The sequence below is a fragment of the Danio rerio genome, chromosome 15 (genome assembly GCF_052040795.2).
Source record: "Danio rerio strain M-AB ecotype USA chromosome 15, GRCz13ab, whole genome shotgun sequence".
Taxonomy (NCBI): Eukaryota; Metazoa; Chordata; class Actinopteri; order Cypriniformes; family Danionidae; genus Danio; species Danio rerio.
The window spans coordinates 39,169,243-39,193,107 of record NC_141035.1 but is presented as its reverse complement, the minus strand read 5'-3'; the positions used below and the strand labels follow the sequence as shown (position 1 = coordinate 39,193,107).

General features: G+C 36.7%; 1 protein-coding gene across 2 annotated transcripts in view; it reads right to left on the bottom strand.

Annotated features, from left to right (window-relative positions):
- Window positions 1–23,865, bottom strand: part of gmnc (geminin coiled-coil domain containing) — an 87,576-nt gene that overhangs the window by 20,659 nt on the left and 43,052 nt on the right. The gene's annotated exons all lie outside the window — the stretch shown is intronic.

The following is a 23,865-nucleotide window of genomic DNA, read 5'->3' as shown; positions in this document are numbered from 1 at the left end:
ACCTAAAAACATATCCTGTCATGACTAATTGATCATATTTTTTTTTACAGTGTAAGCTACAAACTAACTGAAAGGAAATGTTTCAATGAAATGTTGTAAATAAGTCAGATTTTTTATTGTACATTCTGTCACCGAACAAAGCAAAAACATCAGTAAGCAAATGAGGGTAAAGGCAGATTCTGCTTGACTAGTGTATTCAGCATAGAACTCCACTGTGTTATAAATTGTTTATGTTTTTTATTGTAATAGGTTATAATTAAAATATACTAGTTAATACAATTTAAAATAATGTTTTCCATTTATATTTAAACATTATAAAATAAATTAGGAAATTACCAATGACTTCTTTGGCCCATAGCTCTCAATGATATTTGTTTTTAGGCCCTTCATACAAAAAAGTTTGGGCAACCCGATCTAATGTAATGCAACAGTTACTGCTATGAGAAGTTTATCATATTTCAGCTTTCAACACTATTTAAATTAGTCTTTAATTTGAAGGAATATATGACAAAATGATTTGTGATCTTCTTTCCACTGGTATAAAAATCTATTATTAAAGTAAGTACTGATATGATATAAAACTAGCTGTACAGTAAGCAAAAGCAGCGTCTTGTTTCCTCTCAGCCAAGCGTCCTCAGACCAATTAACTGAGAATCACATGTCGATGTAAAGTCAAAACAAAGTCATCAGAGCCCTTGACTTCTTCACAGGGGTCCTGGATCCCCTCCTCTCTTCATTATTTCCAACTCCCCCTCCCTCAGAGAAAATTGCCCCCCTTCCATCCAGATTACGCTCCATACGCGTGTCAAAGCGGCCTCAGTGTGCTGTTAGCGTGCTGCGATGCTAAGCCTCTTTACCTGAACAATGGTCTCCAGCGGAGCACACGCTACCAATTAAGCCCAAGGGCTCTCTCCTGCATCCCCGCCCGCCATGGTTGCCCATGTCCCGGCCCGATCTCCAACGCCCCTTCCCTCACTGCAGGCGCACGTCGGACAACCCTACTTAGGGGTCCTTTTGTGTGGTGTGAGGAAAGCCATATTGGTTTCGGCGGGATATGTACAGACTGTACAGACCCCCTCACAGGCCGAACCTGATGCCGGGTAGATGAAAGTATGGTCAACAGTAGTGTCCCCTTTGCACTGCTAACATCCACTTAAAGCTCCACTATTTTTTTTGGAAGTGGTGGAAAGAGTAATGAAAAATCACAGTCATGTAAAAATACCATTAGATTAAGTGGCTCAGTGGTTAGCACTAATGCTTCACAACAAGAAGTTTGTTGGTTCGAGTCCCGGCTGGGCTACATAGGTGCCATTTCTGTGTGGGGTTTGCCTGTGGACATTTGCCTAGACTTTCTCTGGATGCTCCAGTACATCCTAAAGTCCAAATTACCATCAACTGCCAAAAATGTAGTGAAAGTAGAGTAAAAGACATGCAGTATAGGTGAACTAGTGTTTCACAGCTTGAAGGGCATCTGCCGCATACTGTAAAACATATTGCAGAGTAATTGGTGGTTCATTCTGTTGTGGTGACCCCACAAAAAATCAGATACTAAATCAGAAACTAAGGGTGCCTTCACATCTGTGGTTCGGTTCATTTGGTCCAGGCCAAGGGCAACAAATGACACATTGTTGCATTCTTCTGCCGTTTTTGGGTCCTTTTCACACCACACTGATCGCTTTGGTCAGAACCAGTTGTACAGATAAAGCCTTTTAGTACTTAAGTACAGTAGTGAAGTAGTTCTACTTCGTTACTATACATCTCTGCTTACCAGGCCTGTGCAGAGACTGTCCAAAGTGCATGTGCAGGAAACATTTTATGAAGAGCGGCCGGGGGGGGGGGATTGTTGTTGTCACGTGCGTACTGAAGAGTGATGTTGTCGCGCGCATACTGTAAAGCACAGGGTGGGTGGGGTGGGGGAGCGCGCGTACTCATGAGCGGTGTTGTCACGCGCATACTGTAAAGCGGGGGGGGGGGTCGCGGGAGCACTTTTGATCATTTTGGAAGGGCACTTTCTATTCAAGACTAAAAAGGGCATGTGCACTGCACAGGTTGAGCCCTATGTGTGCACGTGCCTGCTGCTTACTATATAGTTTGTATATATCACTTTAGACAAACTATACATTTCGAGAATGAAGCACAGATGCAGCTGGAAAACAATGTTTTAATGACGAAGGCGCATCGCAAGTCACTACAGGAGGAGGCGTGAATTAATTTAGCTAAATTGCGACATGGCCATCTTCCGAAAATATTCCCATCGATCCATCGGGTAATGTTTTTCTCTCTCTCTCTGTTTAAAATAGTTGGTAAAGCGCTGTCAACAAATATTTCTCCTCTACACCCCATAAGATGGGACAGCACATCGGACTCTGGCAGCTGGATTAGTCCAAAAAGGGAGAGTACTTTTTTGTGGTTGGGTCTGTTTTATTTCGAATCATGTTCTCACCACAAACAAACCACTCCAGGGTGCGTTTGAAAGCTTTCGAGTGCGATTGCTACATTCACCTGCCCAAACGAACCACACCAAGAGGGAAAACAAACGATTCAACCAAACTCATTAAAGCAGGTTTGAAAACACCCTAAGCTGAAGAAAAGTGAGTGAGTTAGAGAGTGAGAAGTAGCACTTCTAAAAGTACTCAAGAGTAGTGAGTATTAGGCTGTGAATACAATGTAGAAGGTTGAAGCGTTTATATGTGGAGCGAAAACTGTGTAACCTATCAGACAAAATCTAGCTCTGATAATATGTTAATGCATATGTTATGCACTTATGTACTGACAAGCTATAAGTGTCAAGCAATAGCCTAATGCAGCATTGATAGAAAACATGCAATTTGAAAACGTAACATTCTGTAGTTCATTTAGCTGTTGTTCAGGTCATTTGGTGATTATAATCATCATACAGTAGGCATTATTGGGACATGTATACAGTCCCAATGTATACAGACCCAAGGTATTGAAACTCAGCAAGATAAAACATACAAATAATTTATTCATTCATTTTCTTTTTGACTTAGACCCTTTATTAATCAGGGGTCTTCACAGTGGAGTGAACCGCCAGTTTTATGCAGCGGATGCCGTTCCAGCCACAATCCAACACTGGGAAACACCCATACATTCTTGCATTCACACACATACACTAGAGACAATTTAGCCTACCCAATATCCCTGTACCGCATGTCTTTGGACTATAAGGGAAACCAGAGAACCCGGAGGAAACCCACGCGAACACGGGGCGGACATGCAAAGTCCAGCTGGGGCTCCAACCAGTGACCTTCTTGCTGTGAGGCAATCATGCTACCCACTGTGCCACCGTGACGCCTAACATAAAAATCACGTGAAAGAAATTAGAATTAATCTTGTCATCAGTGACATACAGTCTAAACAGTTTCTCGATCGTTGTGTGTAATGATTTTGCATGATTCTTGGACACTTTTACTGCTTTCACACTGTACATATTTGCTGCATTTATAAAGCGTTCAAGTTGGTTGGTCTGTTTGATGGGATTTTTCTATGTGCAATTTGATTGAACAGGAATCGCAGGACTGATTTTTACTTAGCCAAGAATCGTAGAATATTACAAATAGTGGAGTAAAAGTACAGACAGAACTCAAAATGTACTCAAGTTAAAATAAAAATACACATTATTAAAACTACTTAGTAAAGTACAATTCCAGAGAACAATTACTCAATTACAGTAATTTGAGAATTTCATTTATTATCCTTTGGCTTATTCCCTTATTTATCAGGGGTTGCCACAGCGGAATGAACCACCAGCTATTTGGGTATATGTTTTACCCTTCCAGCCACAACTAAGTACTGGGAAACACTTAAGCCCCGTTTACACTGTCAGGTCTTGATGCCCAATTCCGATTTGTTGCCTATATCTGTTTTTTTTTTTGCCTGTCTTTTTACAGGTTGTTTTAATTGTGACCCATATCCAATTCATGCGTTTAAACTTGCCATACAATTTAAGATGTTGCGCATGCATAAAGGTGGGTTCTAGCATCTGTGCCACACTAGCCAAGATGGAAGAAATTGTGTTGTTTTTAGCTCTGCGAAATATGTGAAGTGTAGTATAAGCAGTGAATGGTTTAGTCCAGATTTACCCCCATGCAGTTTAAGTAATAGTATGGCCCTGATGTGTGTGTGTAGTTGAAGATGTAGCTTTTGAATGTGTGCATTATTCTATGTGTAGCTCGCAGTGCGTGTATTAATAGCGACAAAGAGCAAAAGTTACAACATGACGTTCGCCCAACTTTAAAATGATTTTCAGCCGGAGGTGGGAAAGGGCCGTCATCGCAGCTTGCGCTTATGGTTTATATGCTTTATGATGTCCTCCACCAGAATTTGTGGGTACGACAGAGATCTCAGGTCTTGTGGGAGCAAATTGTGGCGACTGACCACTTTCCTCCTCTGTTTCCTCTGATGTTGTTTACCGCGTCGGCATCTCCACACACGCTCTTCCTTCTACATCATTAAACCACGGGAGAAGCACCACATTGTCGCAAGTTTAATGATGTACAGAAGCGAATGCCTCAATAAATCCGATCTGCCTGTTTACATGACAGTCGCATTGTCACATATCCGATCTATATCTGATTTATTTCCACATATGAAGGAGGCCAGAAACCGATCTCTGAATATCCGAATGCATGCGTTTTTTTCGTGTTTACACGGTCATAGAACAGATCCGATCTGTGTCATGAGCAAAAAATCGGAATTGGGTCACATTTAACTGGCAGTATAAACAGGGACTTATACACTCTCACATTCACACAATACAGCCGATTTTGTGCACCCGATTCACTTTTACTCATGGGGAAACCAGAGCACCCGGAGGAAACCCACACAAACACATGGAGATCATACAAACTCCACACAAATGCCAACTGGCCCAGCCATGACACAAACCATTGACCTTCTTGTGAGATGACACTGAGCCACTATGCTGCCAATTTGAGAATTTGTAATTCATTCATATACACAACTGCTATTTGTGCATTTTCACACATGGCTTGCTTCAAGCATTAGTTTATAAAATTAGCATTTTATTCCACAGACTAGTTTATGTATGGCAATCTGGCTCAGATCTGCATCAAAACAGATGATATCGACTGAACAACTTGTCTTGGTATGACAGAAAACAGACTCTGGAGTGATTTTTTAATTTTTTTAATTTTTTTTTTTTGAGGTGATAAATAAACCGAGTGGTATTCAAAGGTCCAATTCAAGTAGAATTTAGAATAAAATTCGTTACAAAAGTAGTAGTGTCTGATTATGTGAGCACTTCATAGACATCACAGTTGAAAAGCAAAAAGCACTTAAAGTGATAAAGAGGCAGATCTAATTTATTACCAGTCGCTCCATATTTTACATTAATGACCTAAAGCGAGCGTTCACCTAAAAAAAAAAAAAAATTAGGTCATCATTTACGCACCCTTTACTCGTTCCAAACAAGTTTTTGCTGTTCTATTGCACACGAAAGAAGATATATTGAAGAATGTTGTAAACTTGTAAACACTAACATCCATATGATAAAATAAATACCACAGAAGTCAGTGGTTACAGGTTTCCAACATTCTTCAATTTATCTTCTTTTGTGTTTAACAGAACAAAAAAAACTCAAGTGAAAGTGAGAAAATGATGACAGAATAAAAATTTTGGGTGAACTATCCATTTAAGGAGCGAAATGCACCAGTCAGTGCAAATAAAAAAAGAAAAGAAGAATATGATATACAACATGTCTTGGCTCTACACACAAATAAACGTCTAAATACATTAACAGAGTATATGCAGGAATCAGAGAGGGAAATTCAACACCTTTTGAGATCTTTTTAAGACTCTTTCCATATATTTTAAGACTTTACAACTAGGCCCACATGGAATCTGCGCGCGCAGAAATCCACAGATTTTTAGCCAATTGTTAAGTCTATTTATTGACTTGTGTTTATTTATTAATGTGTGTCAATTTATATTTATTTAGGTTTTTTATTAATTTCAGTATTATTATTGACTAATATAAAAGTGTTTGGTTTCCCAAAGATGTATTGCAGCTGGAAGGTCATCTGCTGTGTAAAAAAACGTGCTGGATAAGTTGGCGGTTCATTCTGCTGTGGCAACCCCGGACTAATAAAGGGACTAAGCCGAAAAAAAATGAATGAATGAATGAAAGTGTTGTTTAATTTATTAACAATACAGTTTGTAACGTAATATTTTCTGTTTTTTAGTAGAGATATTATATGAGAGACTTGCTTTATTTACCAAACAAGTGGATCTAGATGGATTTGCATTGTAAACATTAAATAAACATTTAAAAACTATAATTTTTTTCATTTCATGTATTAAGCTTTTAGTTATTAAAGTTATTAAGTACTCCCAAAATAATTCCACAGAAATCCAGAGATTTTTTACAAAATTCTTCGCAGAAATAGCGAAAAATGTCCGCAGATCCCGTCCGGCCCTACTTATAACCACTTTTCCACCGGAAACACTGGCAAGATTTTAACTTACAGTATGTTTACTAAATATTAATGTGAAAAATTAATCAAAAATTAAAACATTATTTATATACTGAACAAAAATCTATTAAATCTAGCTAATTCAGCAGGATGGCACCTATAGAGCTACAGAAATAATGGTGTTGCCTTCCTGCAGTAAACAAAGCAGCATGATGTCAAATCTAGCCGGATTTCAATGATTTCTTAAACTACACAGCATCCTGATGTTAGCAGATTTAATGCAGGCAAATTTTAGCATACAACTATACATTGCATAATCAAAAATGATATCAAATTAATTACCTTGCAAAATAGCATTTAAGACTTTTTAATGGCCTCTACGTTGATTTATCAACTTTTAATACTTGTTAAGACCCCGCGGACACCCTGATTAATGTCATCCATTACATTTGTTTAATGTTTTTTTAAACTGCATGATTAAATATTCTTAACATCCTTAAATATATATTAGAAAATAACATTCTCATGCATTTCTCATGTTTTGCACATTTAATATTAGACTGAGGCCTCTTGCAAAACCTTGCATCACATGCATGTGTCTCTGGATTACAGCTGTATATAATATATAGATTCTGCGATTTCAGTCTTTCAGAGTAACTAAAGTATATCAGCAGACAAACTTGTTTAGCTGGTGCTGAGCAATTCAGTGACTTGTACAATGCATTTACCAAATGTTCAACACATTGTACAGACAATGACACTGAAGCATGCCAATTAAGCCCAAAGAATCAAATTACTAATCTCAAACAGATATATAGTACACTACCATTCAAAGGCGTGTAGTCTGTCATTTTTTTTAAAGGAAACCAATATCCTTTACTCAGCAAAGAGATATTGAATTGATTAAAAGGGACATTCAGTGCATTTGGGAGGTTATAAGGATTTTTTTTAATGCAGTTGTTGGCTTCTTTCTACTGATTAAAGGATGGCTGGAATGGTTTCTGAAAGGTCTTGTGAAAGTGAAGAGTAATAATGCTGAAAATGTTGTTGTCATCACTGGGAAAAAAATAGAAGGCAACGTTATTTATATTGTAAATTGAAATAATATTTACCAGTATATCTATTATTACTGTATTTTGATCAAATAAATGCAACTTTAGTGAGCACATGAGACTTTAAGTAAGTAAGTAAAGGTTATATATATATATATATATATATATATATATATATATATATATATATATATATATTAGGGATGTAACGGTATCAGAATTTCACGGTACGGTAATACCTCGGTATGAATGTCACGGTACGGTATTTATTGAATCATTTACAGGAAAAACAAAACTTATAAAAATACTCCAAAAAAGTGCCAAAAGTGTCAATGACATACAAATTAGTCATCTATCTGTAAGCTTTAAAACAGGAACTTCAATTTTAATAACAAAAAAAAAATTAAACCATGTAAAAAAAAATAAAGTTTCAATTGAGTATTGTTGAAAACTCATCACATTCAACATTTAATCACTCACTCACTTAGATAGAGATGGGTTTAAAGGAAAATTATCATATAAATATAATCTGGTAAAAGCTGGTATCTCTGGGTATTTACAATGTCCCCTGCAACAGAAAAAAAAAAACTCTCATTTGGGACTGAGGTTTCTGGGAGAAGAGAGATATGACTTGGCCCAGGTTGACAGCAGTGGGTAACGTTGTGCATTGTCTTTCCCCCACTTGAGAGGACAAACCATGAGTGAGATAGAGGTCTCATGTCTGCATCAATCTGAACAGTGTGCTGACAACACCGCTATTCAGTACGCGCGCGACAACACAGCTGATAAGAACTCGCGCGACAACACAGCTGATAAGAACTCGCGCAACAACACCGCTATTCAGTACGCGCGCGACAACACAGCTGATAAGAACTCGCGCGACAACACCGCTATTCAGTACGCGCGCGACAACACAGCTGATAAGAACTCGCGCAACAACACAGCTGATAAGAACTCGCGCAACAACATCGCTATTCAGTACGCGCGCGACAACACAGCTGATAAGAACTCGCGCGACAACACCGCTATTCAGTACGCGCGCGGCGACAACACCCGCTTTACAGTTTTTCAGCTCTTTTTCATCCCCGCTTCTAGCAGCACACTCCATTTCCGCATTATTGGATCTGTAGCGACAACAGACCGCAAGGGATGATGGTCAAGCATGGGCTGATGGGAATTGTAGTTTTTCGCTACCTCCCGTTCGCTTCATTCGCCTGAGCAAATTTTCTCAGAAGACCTATAGTTTTACCGTGTCATGCGACTTCGGTAATATCGAAAAAAATTAATATTGCGGTATGACGGTATTTACAATAAAGTTACATCCCTAATATATATATATATATATATATATATATATATATATATATATATATATATATATATATATATATATATATATATAGCACCTTTCCCGGACATTGAGTCACAAAGTGCTTTACAATAAGAAAAAACAAGTAAAAGAACACATGACAATAAAAGAAGGCAAGTTAAAACATATTAAAACTAAATAAAAATCCAAATACAGAAATACTATTACTGTTAATTAAAAGCTTGACCAAAAAGGTGTGCCTTTAAATGCTTTTTAAAAAGTCATCCAATCCCAGAGTTCTCAGTGCTATCGGGAGAGAGCTCCAGAGCCATGGGGCCACCACAAAGAAAGCACTGTCACCTTTAGTCATAAGACGAGTTCTGGGAATGGCTAAAAGGTCTTTGCCAGAAGACCTCAGAAACCGGCAACATGAGCGACTGCTTAAAAGATCTTGAATATGGGTGCTTGACCATGCAGAGCTTTATATGTAATGACCAGAATCTTAAACTTTACTCTAAAACTGATAGGAAGCCAGTGAAGTGCCTTGAGCACAGGTGTAATGTGTGACCTCCTACTGGTGTTGGTTAAAAGCCTCGCCGCTGCATTCTGCACAACTTGCAATCGCTCCATGGAGGATTTGTTCAGACAAGTGAACAGAACATTACAATAATCCAATCTAGAAGAGATGTAGGCATGGACAAGCATCTCCATCTCTTCCTTTGACACAATATCTCTTATTATTGCGATGTTCCTCAGGTAAAAAAAAAGGATGTACGAACAACAGATTTAACATGGCTATTAAAACACAGAGCTCGATCAAAAACGACACCAAGATTTCTAATATTACTGCAATTTGAAGATGACAAGCCCCCCAAAACTTGCCTGATCGTTGGGGTAATGCTATCTGTAGCAAACATTTACAATTCTGTTTTATCAGGGTTCAGTTGCAGAAAATTGTCTGCCATACATTTGTTAATGGAGACTAAACAATCCTGCAAGAGAAACAGTTTGTTTCGCCTGTCAGGGCTAAAAGAAAAATATAATTGTACATCATCTGCATAGCAGTGACAATAACAAAATTAGAGTGGTTTAGAAACAAACAAAAAAAAAACAGACGTGTTTTTCCTCATATTACCTATTAGAGCTGCACAATACTAGAAAAATATGACTTTGAGATTCGAGTTTTTCCATTAATTATTACAATATAAATACAATTTCACCAGATAGCATCAACATAAATCCTTAATTTACACTAATCGGGATGATTTTGTGGGAGAGTGAATCGTGCCTACAATATAGTAAACGTATTGCAAGCTTAGATAAATGCAAATAGAGCAAAGATAAAAGTGAAATATACAGTGTTTACGGTATTCTGGGGCGTCAAACAGTATTCAGGCACAGCAATTGCTTAATCCGATGTAAAATAACACTGTATAGTCTTCACTGTTTAATAAAATAAATCTATATTAAAGTTACAAATTGTGTAATTGTTTGTGCTTGAACACAATAAACTCTCCTGAAATCCTTACACAGGATTGAAAACACATGCACATAATAGACTTTGGTTAAACTTTGCACATATGACTATTGCAAATGTGCACATTAATATTCAACACAGTCTTATTATGCAGCCGTATCACCCTGCAGCCCAAGACCGGTTACTCACTGTAGCTAAGCAGGGGTTAGCCTGGTAAGTACCTGGATGGAAGACCACTTGGGAAAACCGCTGTTTAATGTGTTGCTAGTGAGGCCAGCAGGGGGTGCTCAACCCGAAGTCTGTTTGGGTCCTTACGCCCCAGTATAGCGAAGGGAGCGCTCTACTGTTCAGTGAGCAAAATCTTTTAGATGCGATATTAAATCAAGATTGTGCCTCTCTGTGGTCATCAAAAAATCCCAAGGCACTTATGTAAAATCATCCAAGTGGCAGACCTCCTATTTTTTTAATTTTGCTCTTTTGTGATCGCTGAATTCAATTAACAACAACAACAACCACAATAATAATAACAATAATAATAATAATAATAATTACGTACATTTTTATAGATCTTTTCTGGACACTCAAAGCACTTTACACATTTTTGGAGGGAATCTCCTCTTCCACCACCAGTGTGCAGCATCCAACTGGACGACGCGACGACAGGACCTTAAATGGAATGGTCCATTTGAGTATTAGAATGTCTGCTTAATATCTGCTGATACTGCTTCTTCAACAGACATTTAACCGACTTTAAGAAACTTTGCAGGTACATGTCAACTTACACTAACCATAACCCCAGCCCTAACAGTCTACTTATATTTTTTGAAGGACATACTGAGATTTGTTAATGACCACAGAGAGTCAGGACCTCAGTTTAACATCTCATCTGAAAGACGGCGCTCACTGAGCAGTATACAGTCCTATCAATATACTGGGGCATTAGGACCCACACAGACCACAGGTTGATCGCCCCCTGCTGATCTCACTAACACCACTTCCAGCAGCAACCTAGTTTTCACATGTGGTCTCCCATCCAGGTATTGACCGGGCGCAGACCTGCTTAGAGTTGCAGAGAGCTAGCCGCTAGCCAGAGACTTCGTATCTTTTTTTTTGGTAATTCCTTGCAATCCAACACAATTTAAACGCAAAATGTAAATTATCTCATAAAACATCCAATTAAAACCAATAATCAAATCAGATTTATTTCAGCTTACAGTAAATTGTGATTTATAAACGTTTATAGATGTTGCGTATGCAGCGCATATGATGTATTTGAGTAGCTCTTGTAAAATGGCATTTCTCCTGCCCCTTTACATAACCGTGAAGGACCCGGCAAAGCAATATCCTACATATTACATATAAGTGGAGAGAAATTGTCTTGCAGCATGTGCAATTAGCAGACGCAGATGAAGTGTCAAGCATGAGTGATTTACATGTTAAGTCAGTGCAAAGACATGATTAGACAACCTGCGGCGCTATTCGTTCAAATGACATGGATCGAAGTGAGCGTTTCGGCGTTGATGCACTTCAGACAGCAAAAGAAAGTAAGAACAAACATCTAACAAACGGAGCAGGGGAACAGACAGAAAAGCAAGCAGCTTACAATGATGGAGATTAATTCAAGATGAATTATTTTTGCTTTACATGTATGGCTGGGCACGTCACAGCAAAAAGGTCACTGTGTGGAGTTTGCATGTTCTCCCCGCGTTCGTGTGGGTTTCCTCCGCGTGCTCCGGTTTCCCTATACAGTCAAAAGACGTGCGCTATAGGTGAACTGGATGAGTTATTGGCTGTAGTGCATGAGTGTGTGGGCTGCAGCTGGAAGGGCATCCGCTGTGAGTAAAACATATATAGGAATAGTTGGCAGTTCATTCCGCTGCGGTGACTGCTGAAAAATAAGGGACTCAGCCAAAGAAAAATAAATGAATGTATGTAATTTGCATCAAATCTGTAAAGGATTTCTCTTAATATGCATATTCCATTCCATTCCATCACATCTATACAATGCAATTGAATGCAAACACTGAACAACCCTCTCACTTCACTTCTCTAGCACGAAAAGCTGTAGCTCTTAGCTTCCGGCATGTATAGATGTGTGTGTAGGCTGGGTGTTTTAAGTGCGGAATGTGAGCATTACCGAAACGCAACCCACCCTTGTGCACTGCCTCTGATTATGTGCTTGTGTTTCATTTCTTCTCTTTATTCTAATGAAACTATTAGATGATCAATGAAAGGACAGATTACGGTGGAATGCCTAATACCTTCCCCAGTCTGGCACCTACAACATAAACTTCAACAAGAACTTGCCAGATCTCAGGTGACACCCAGCGCCCAACAACACCTCCGCTCGCCCACACAGTTCCCCTCCCACATAATGGGCCTGCCGCCTCATCATGACCTAATCCCCTTTTCAGCCTCTGATTGGCTGATGGTAAGGTCATGTGATGTATTGAAGATGGGGGAAAGCCGCAGGTTAAATTTTTTAATAGACAAAGTGTTCTACAGGCGCAGCGGAGCGTGAGGAATAAAAGAGTTCCTGGAGGACTTGACAGGCAGCAGAGCACGACCGGAGTGATGTCTTTGTCTTTAATCCACTGCTGAGGGTGTGTGTGTGCCAGTGTGTGTGCGTTTAGGTTACGCTGTTCCCCGTCTAGGGTCATTCACTTGGGTGGTTAGTTAAAAATATGTGGATGCAGGTCTGCCAAATTGAAAAAAATAAATAAATAAATAAATGAGGGAGCATAATGTTCTGAGTGTTGAGAAAATGCTAGGGGAAAACTGACAGGCAGGTCAGCATGAAAAAAAATCTATCACCGTTCATGTCACTTCAGCTGCAAACACACTGAAGGCCTTAGCAGAAGGAAATAATCGAAGGATATAACCAATACAACTGTCAAAAGAGACCGTTAGAACAGTTTATACCTTATTAAAGTGATGAAAAATGAAAAATCTGTAATCTTTAATTTACCCTTCATCTGTTCAACACCTATCTTAGTTTCTTCTGTGAACTCAAAAGAATATATTTTGAAAAATGTTGGTAGCTGGCACCCATTGACTTCCATTGTATTATTGTCCTACTGTAGAAGTCGACAAGTGCTAGCAACCAGCTTCTGTGTTCAACAGAAGAAATAAATTCATTAGGGTTTGAAACCACACAATACAGATTAAATAAAAAAGTTATTTGTATTTATTTGTTTGGGTGAACTATCCTTTTAAGATGCAATTTTGTCAATCTGGGGTTTGTTCTTTGTACCTCGCTTAACTGATCTAAGATGATTTGGCAGATCCTGGATCTTTTAATCTTGATAACTGATCTCTGGCTAATTTGGTTCTTCAAACAAGTTCGCGAATCAGATAAAATGTCTGGATGAACTGATCTGAGATCTGCGTGTGATGTAAAGGACAGATCTATCAATTCCCGAAATCATGATCAGCAATGCAGCCATTGGCTGACGGCACATCAGCGTAATGACATCATCTAATTAATATTCAATTATCCATGCGAGCAAAATGACAACAAATTAGCATTAAACAGTTTGTAAAATATGACACGCAAAAACTTTCCACATTTGTTGTGAGCTGCAGGCTTTACACTTTCATGTGTCAAGACTATTCATCATGTATTTCAATGCATATCAATGTCTTTAGTTCTACATTTAGAGAAGATTTTTTTTATTATAGTAGCCTAGGCCTACTCAAGTGTTTTTAATTGGCGAAAGGAATAATTGTAAAAATTAATTTTGCATTAAAAAAGCATTTTGATATCGGTAAAGGTGTCTGCAACTTTTGCGAAGCATCAAATCACTGGTATATTAGCGGTTAAAAGACGTGGATGACTGCATAAATTATTATCCTTTTTAAAATTCTTTTTAATATTGTGCATGTGTGTGTTGTGTCTAAAAAGTTCATATCAATAAATGCTCTCTTTGAACCACCAGGTGGCAGTCTTTGTACTTTATTTCAGAGTGCAGATGGCATACGTTTTATTAATGTATATAATTTTTACTTTATATATATGTATATAAGGTAAGTATATATATATATAGTTAAAAAATATTTACTATTTTCCCAAGTGTATATAACTACTGTAAGAAAATATCAGCATTTGGTACATACTTTCATTATCTTTGCTTGAAATGACCCGATCTAATCCTGTTTATATGAATGAGCCTGCTCCCGACCAGGTTTGAGCTACCAGAACTGTTGCTATGACGGCAACTATTAGATGTGTTTTGAAGAACTAAACGATCCTGGATCATGTCAGATTGTCAATATCCAAATCCAGCTAATTGAGTAATCCACGTATGAAGAACAGACCCCTGATCACAGGAGAACAAGGCTACAGTAAATTCAGGTTTAAACAAAATGTTTAGACTTAAGACTTTCAGCCACAAGTCTGCTCTTCTTTTGCTGCTTTAAAGGGGTGGTCCAGAATGTATTTTTAAGGCTTTGTTGTGTTTATAGGGTGCAAAGCAATGTGTGCTAATGCTTCATTTGTAAAAAAAAATCGTGTTATTTTTTCATATATCCTACTTTGATTATATACAGCTACTCTGTTATGACATTACAGCGCCTCTGGCCACGCCCCTTCACTGCGCTTGGTGTATGTGCATACCTGAAGGGTTTATGACATCATTAACCAGATGTATTTTTTGTAGGTAGTTCCCAAACTTCATTCACTGTAGGCTTCACTACGTTAATTCTGTAAAAGCCAATGTTTCCCTTTGCATTTAACTATGAGATTATTATATTCAGAGATGTGGATTATGTTCACACAGCTACCTTACACATCAACTAAAGTTTAAAATATGATATCGTAGTGAACCACCCCTTTAAACTTTTACAATAAGCTTCTATTAGTTTAGCACAAATGTATTTACTAACATGAACCATAAGTGAAAAATGCTTGCAAAGCACTATTATTCACAGTTCAGCATTGTTCAAATCAAAAGTTGTGCTTGTTAACATTAAATGAGTTAACAAGAGGGACGTCACAGTGGCGCAGTGGGTAGCATAATAGCCTCACAGCTAAAAAGTCGCTGGTTGGCATTTCTGTGTGGAGTTTGCATGTTCTCCCCATGATTGCGTGGGTTTCCTCCGGGTGCTCCAGTTTCCCCCACAGTCTAGACATGTGCTATAGGTAAAATTGAATAAGCTAAATTGGCCCTATATGAATGTGAAAGCAAGAGTGTATGGGTGTTTCCCAGTGTTGGGTTGAGGCTGGAAGGGCATCCACTGTGTAAAACATATGCTGGATAAGTTGGCGGTTCATTCCGCTGTGGCAACTTATATAATATATCTATAAATTATCAACACTATGATGACCAGTTTTTTCCTGTACGAAACTAGGTTGTGTTTTGCATGATCAGAAAAATATGCAATATAGCAAAACTCAAATTAAATCCTGAGGACAGCTGCAAGACATTAAGCAGACAATAGTCTGACATACAAATTGTTTTTATTGCCATACTTAATAGTTCTATGAAGAGATTCACTGTTAAAAATTCACATATTGTCACAATTCAGAAGAACTGCGTTGTTTTAACTCATTTTTAATGAGTAGTTTAAACAAGCAGAAAAGGCCATTTTTTGTGTTCATATAGCAATCACACAACTCTGTTCTAATCCACAAAAAAATCCGAGAACTCTCAAATCTGCCCTCTTATTAAAATGAGCTGATTCAACACAATTTTCAAGTTTTCTAAGGGGACAACCAAATAGTTTCATGCTTAATCCATTTAAATTTGTAAAAACTAATAAGTTAATTTAATTTCTTCATTTCATGTTGTCCCAACACCAATTGATAGTGTGGAACCGAGCAGTTATTATGTTTATATATATATATATATATATATATATATATATATATATATATATATATATATATATATATATATATATATATATATATATACATGTATGTATATATATATATATATATATATATATATATATATATATTTTTTTTTTTTTTTTTTTTTTTTTTTTTTTTTTTTTTTACAGTGCAAGTCTTTAAATCTTAAGGTCAGTAAGCTGAAATATCATGGGACTGAAAAAAGTGAACATTTATAACAAAGTGAAAAGTTCTCTTTATAGTGTTTAACAAAAAATTAAGTGATGCTGGAGACAATGAGTTTGTCCTTGTAACTGACAGCAGGTCAGGCTATAGCCGTTACATCACCATGCCAACAAAGACAGACAAACAAGCAGACAATGGCTTGGATAAATGTACAACATATTAAAGTTAAAAACTCAATGTGCAAAGATGGAGCGATATATAAACTGTAAAACCCAACAGTCAACTTTATCAAATAAAATGAGTGTAGTTAACTGAAAATTTACTGAAAGTTAATTCTACTAATTTAAAAAGTTTTACTTGTTGAAAGTAACGAGTTAATTAAATACCTCATTACTTCAACTTAAATGGAGTAAGTTCATAGTGCTCATATAGATTCCTTTTTTAACTCAAATGGTGTGTAGCAATCGGCTTCCACAAACGGTTTGAGTTGCCATAACTTTTTGGGTTTTACACCATATATTTTATATTATAATTATATATAGTATTTATTTATTTGTGTCCTGGTTCATTTATAAATGTGGTTAAGTGCATGTACATATACTCACACACACACACACACACACACACATATGTATATATATATATATATATATATATATATATATATATATATATATATATATATATATGTATATTTCATCACCTTGGAATTATAAGTTTCTATCTGCGTTCTGAATGATTTTGAGATATTGAGCTTCAAAGTTTCTTCAAAGCTTATAAGTAATGCAAAAACATCAGAGCTTCAAAGTTTTTGCATTACATGTTACACACGTACTGTTTGCAATAGCATACACATACACATGAATACGTATACACATTCACATATAGTCTATAGCTTTGATATAGACTTTTATTTTAACTATACATATTTTAGCTTTAGACTATATGTGAATGTGTATACGTATTCATGTGTATGTATATGTATATATGAATGATTGTGTATGTATACATATGCATGTATGTATATGTTGGCATATATGCGAGAGGAGATCATGTGATCCGGAAGTGTATAAAAAGAAGCACCTGATTGTGATAAACATTGTCTGATGAAGAGCCAGCGGCTCGAAACGTTACACGCTCTGTGTCAGCCTTTTTAATTTAATAAATTTGTATTTTTGGTGCCTTGGTGTTGCCGCCTTTGATTTACATTTAATAACTCAATTTTGACAAAAATGTCAGATAGAACCTTATAATTCTAAGGTGACGATATATATATATATATATATATATATATATATATATATATATATATATATATATATATATATATATATATATATATATATATATATTCAAAGATGATTCCTTGAATTTACTAATTTTTTTTACGTTAAGTGGTTGTAAACAATTTATTTGGGCTGAATTTAAACAAAAAAATTAAGCTGAACATTATTAAACTTAATTTGTTTGTTTAAATTCAACACAAAAAAATAGTTTGCAACAGTTCTGCGTGCAACACTTTTTTCAGTACATATATATATATATATATATATATATATATATATATATATATATATATATATATATGAAAACGGTGAAAATCACTAAATCAGATAAGTTAGTTTAACTTGCAATTAAAAAAGTTACTTTTTTTACAAAATCAATTACAAAAGTTGATTTAATAAAAATAGTTATGACAACTCATAAACTGATTATATCAAGCAGAAATCAAGTGAATGAATTTTGAATTAAATAATTAAACTTTTTCGTGTTAATAATTTTAATTCTAGAAGCAATACCAAACCATTTGAGGAGCTACAGCATTTAGTTGTTTGGACTCAATGACATTTAGTTTCTGTAAATCATTGTAAAATGTATGATAGTATTTCTGTATGTGGAAAAAAAATACATTTAAAGTAATGTATATTTTTTAGTGCATTTATTGTGTATGGCCATACACCCAAAGCGCTTCACAATCATGTAGGGGTCTCTTCACACCACTACCAGTGTGCAGCATCCACTTGGATAATGCGATGGCAGCCACAGGACAATGGCACCAGTGAGCTCATCACCCACCAGCTATTGGTGGAGTGGAGAGACAGTGATAGAGCCAATTCAGTGGAGGGGGAGTGGGAGGCCATGATCAGTAAGAGCCGATGGAGAAAATTTGGCCAGGACACCGGGTTTAAACCCCTACTCTTTTCAAGTGCCATGGGATTTTAATGACCGCACAGAGTCAGGACCTCGGTTTAACGTCTCATCCGAAAGACGGCACCCACTGACAGTATAGCATCACCTTCACTTGACTGGGGCATTAGGACTCACACAGACCACAGGTTGAGCGGCCCCTGCTGGCCTCACTAACACCACTTCCAACAGGAATGTGATGGGAGTGAGAGTAGCTCCAAGACAAAGCAAATAACAGTTTTATAAATAACTATACATAAGCATTCCCACATTTAAAATACTATAATAATATGTAATAAATACTGCAACGTTTTGAATCATATAGCAAAGTGCATTATACTTTAAAACTTGTAATACAAGACTTTAATAATGAATACTACAGCATACTATAGTGGGAAAAAAGTACCGTGGTATACAAGCTTTTACCACAGTAACTTTGGTGTATATAATATACCCTATACAGTTAGTTAAAACTTGGTACAGTATTGAGTAATTTGTTTACTGCAGCTGTTTTGTTACCATAGCAACTCAAGAATCAACAAAACCGTACAAGGTAGAAACGTATAAAAATACAGACGCACAGATGACTGATGAAATCCAGCAAACAATAACATTAATTTCTTATTGATAAATTACTGCTATTGCACTTATATAGAACATTTAGGAGCCGTGTTACAGTGTACTTACCAAGAAGTGGCATATGCAAACTGCAGTAAATATCGCGATGGTTTGCAAACGAGAAGAAAAAAACCCATGAGATGGTTTGAATATAGTGGCTAAATCGTACGAATTCATACGATTTATTCACCGCCTTTAGATCACCTGTAAATTCATAGTAATTTGTACGAATTTACAAGTGATCTAAAGACGGTGAATAAATCGTACGAATTCGTACAACCCAGCTCGTACGACTTAGTACGATTTAGCCACTTGGTTACGTACGAATTTGTACGATTTCGCTTTTAGATAAGGTTGAGTTTTCCGATGTGGTCTCCCATGCTGGGACTGACCAAGCTCAGCCCTGCTTAGCTTCAGTGAGTAACGAGACTTGGGCTGCAGGGTGATTTAGCTGTAGGTTCAACCAAAAATGAAAATGACCTCATCATTTGTTCTCCTTTATGTGCTTTTACAAGTTTTTTTTCTTCTGTTGATCACAAATAAATATATTTTAAAGAATGCTTAAAAAAATTACTATGGAAGTTAATGGTTGCTGGTTACATTTAATTTTGTTAGAACTATCTCTTTAAACTTTCAAATAAAATAAAAATATTGCTGTAAAATATGTTGTCTGTCTTTGAGATAAAAGGTATTTATTGTTATGTTTCAAAATATCCCGATAGTAGGACTTGAACTGCATCTGAGGTTGATTTTTTATTATTATTATTTTTTTATGTTAACCTTTTAACAACCCTTACCAATTGAGCAACTTGTTGAATAGTCTGTTTTTCCTGAATGGTCTCGGGACGTGAGCATTAAGGATGATCTCCTGTCATTTATATGATCCGCAGGAGTGTCTCCAACACCTAATGACAGAGCAATTCTTCAGTCGGATAATCTGACATGACAAAAGAGTCCAGACTGCATGTATTAAAAGTCCTGGAGAACACGTGATCGCATAATTGATAGCTTGTAAGTCCTACACACTTGTTCTAAACGCAAAACAAATGGTGCCGAATGTGCCTTGACAGGGGGAGGATGAAGGTTTAACTGTCTCATCTTTCTAATCTTCCAGCATCATCCCTCTTGGCTCACCTCGCCTCTCTTTCTCCTCTCCATCCATTTCTAAACTCTTAACTCCTTCGTTAAATGCTATGCTGGAGAACTGGAATTGAGCTTTCACATTGTGGTGTCCACGGTTAAACGACACACACTTTCATGTAATTCTGAAAGGGCTCCACCCTGATGTTTGAAATATAAAACTCATTCTCAAGTGTTGGGTTACACCTTTTATGGATCATATGTTTCAATGATTTGTTGGCATAACAGAAAAATGTTTTGAGATGCAAAGGATTTGGAAGAAAGTAGAGCAATGTTGTTTTGTAAGTTCTATTATCAAAATGATGTTCTAAAAGGACTTAAGTTTAATGGGCTTTAGTAAACAAGCGCTGACCCAGAGTCAGATGACTTGTGGGAAATGTAGGCTTTTTAAGGGGCCTATTTATGGTGCTGAATAATTTGTTGAAGGATCTCCTAAGTTTTTTTTTTTTTTTTTATTTCATAAGGATTAAAAAAAAAAGATCTGTGGTACACATTCCCACAAGGACTGCAGATTCATCCGGAAAACACTATACAATTCTGTGTGTGCTTCCAACAGGTGAGTGAGCTTGACAAACCACCTGTAGAAAACACACATTTTCATCTCTCTGACACTTTAACCAAAGCATGCACCAGATATTACACATTTGCACCACACACTTTCTTACAATCACAAAAATGTACACTATACCTGACAAAAGTCTTGTCATCTATCTACGTTTTAGGAACATCCAATAATAACTTGACTTCTAGTCTAGCCAGAAGTGGCTTATATAAAAGGCAAAGGCCTCTAGATTACACTTATTTAACCAAAATAAAATCTGATCATGCCTTGATTTTTATTATTTTATTAGGACAGTAAGGTCTGACTTTGCTTAGACAAAAATCTTGTCACTTAACAGAAATAACGTACAGTATAGAGTATGAAGTCATGAGGCAGTGGAAAAATAATTAATATTGTGTTTGACTCCCATGAGCCTGGAGTATTGCATCCATACATCTCTGCAATGACTCTGTTACGAGTAGTGTAGTGTAGTCTACGCAACTCTCTTTTATTCCCTGGCACTGGGAATTCCACAATAGACGCAATTTTTGCATCAACTGGACACACATGTCCCTGACCTACCTTTTTTCCTATAGGTACACTACGGTGGCCTTGGCGAATTCACATTTAGCTAGATTTAAAGTTAGATAGGCATTTACCAGAGTTCATGGTGCTAAAGTTGAGGTTTAAGTTAGGTGGGTAGATACAAACTGCTTGTTTGCATCTTTTTGGTAGGGAGGTGTTACGAGTAGTGTAGTGTAGGCTTGTGTGTGGTTTCTTTCTCTCGCTCTCGCTCTCTCTCTCTTTCTCGCTCTAAGTATTGGCAGGTGAAGCGGATTACGTTGGGACGGACCATGATTGGCGCTTGGATTGGCGGCGGCTATAAAAACCTGCAGAGAACATGGGTTCGATGGCTCCCCGCTCTCTCTCGATTTCCCCGCTTGTACTCAGTGGAGAACGTGATCCAATGAGTGTTTGCTTGTATATCTTTGTGGCTTTGTGAGATGCGGTTGTGTTAATTTTTAACCGGCGATTGAAGCACGGTTTTCTGTCTCCCTGTCGGGCTTGGAGCATGTAGGGAGGTTTGGTGCCTTATTTGTTATTTTCGCTTTCTCCTGTGTTTGTTAGTAGGGAGGTAAGTTTTCTGTATTTTATTTTATTTGTTTTCTAGGGAAGTTTAATCTAATTTAGTTAGCTTGGTTTATTGTCATTTATTTTGGCTGAACCCCTCCTGATGTTATTTTTGCTCCTTATTTCTGTAAATAAATCATACTTTCTTGTTAATTCTTAGTGGTTGTGTTTTTGGTATATATTTTGGGTAGAGAGCGCGGGGGCACCAGGGATTATATTTTTAATGCCTGTTATTTTGTTACGTTTTGGTTAAATCTATTTTTGATTAAGGATTTTTAATTTAATTCGTAACAACTCAAATAACTTATTAATAAAGTCATCTGGAATTGCAAAGAAAGCGTTCTTGCAGGACTCCTAGAGTTCATCAAGATCCTTTGGATTCATCTGCAATGCCTCCTCCATTTTACCCCACACATGCTCAATGTTCATATCTGGTGACTGGGCTGGCCAATCCTGGATCACCTTGACCTTCTTTGTTTTCAGGAACTTTGATGTGGAGGCTAAAGTATGAGAACGAGTGCTATCCTGCTGAAGAATTTACCCTCTCCTGTGGTTTGTAATGTAAATCTCTCACATACCCCCATACTGAATGTAACCCTAAACCATGATTTTTCCTTTACCAAACTTGACTGATTTCTATGAGAATATTGGGTCCATTCGGGTTCCAATAGGTCTTCTGCAGTGTTTGTGATGATTGGGATGCAGCTCAACAGATGATTCATCGGAAAAGCCTATCTTCTGCCACTTTTCCAAATGATCAACTCTTTGTCACTGCAAGTCGCTTTGGACAAAAATGTCTGCTAAATGACTAAGTGATATTTAGTTTTAAAACAAAATGCTTAAAGTGCAAATTCGTATTTTCAGTATGTGTGGTGTAGATCACACTATAAGAGCTTTAATTTACCCTTCAATTGGAAAGATTGATGATGCTAACCTATTATTCTTTTGGGTTTTGTCAGATAAAACTACACTCACTGCAGGACTTATAATTGATTGTGACGGGCCTTAAACCTTTTAACCATAGAACATTTTCCCATTTAGACCTTTTTTTTTCAGTTGTGCAAACTAAAAAGTTTTGGGTTCATGTTCAAAACCGTAAATATTCTCATTCTTTCCTTTAATATTCATAAATATTAACTATTACATACTTAGTTGAGTTTGAGTAATATATAATTATTATTAATTAATAATATTAAAGGTTTTGATTGTAGGGATTTTTAAAGATTGTTGAAAGTCTGTTATGCTCACCAAAGTGACATTTATTAAAAAATTAGGCATTGAAACTGTAATATTTTTAAACATTTGTATGTATTTTAATGTGTATATGTAATTTGTTCATGCAATAACAAACCAAATATTTTCAGCATCGTAAGTCCTTTAGAAAGCATTCTAATATGCTAGTTTGCTTCTCATTCAATTTTATATTTGTTCCACTAAATATGGATACATTAATATTTTATTCAGAAATTAACAACATTTAGGCATATTACTTAAAAAAGACATGTAAACTGTAGTATAACCATGTATATTTAAGGAATAAAACAATGAATTAATTTAGGTTACAGCATTGCCATGTGATGTGACTTTGACACCATGTCATCTTCACTTAAAGCATATGCATGTATGATTAACATGTAATCATTAACATTTTGAATTATTGGGTATACTGCTTCTTCTCCACTAATAACAGGTGACAGGTTGATGTTTGTACACGTGTATCCATGTGTGTAGGTTTGTGTGTGTGTCTGTGTGTTTGTGTGTGTGTGTGTGTGTGTGTGTTTGCTTATTGGAAAGTAGCAGAAAGGGAGGGGGAGAAAGTTGAGGGAGTTCAGACTATTGGGGGTCTTTTAAGGGGGTCTATACCCCTTTTGTAAGAACACCCACAAACACATTTCGGTAGTTGGAATGCATTTTCACCCACACAATTATCTATGTG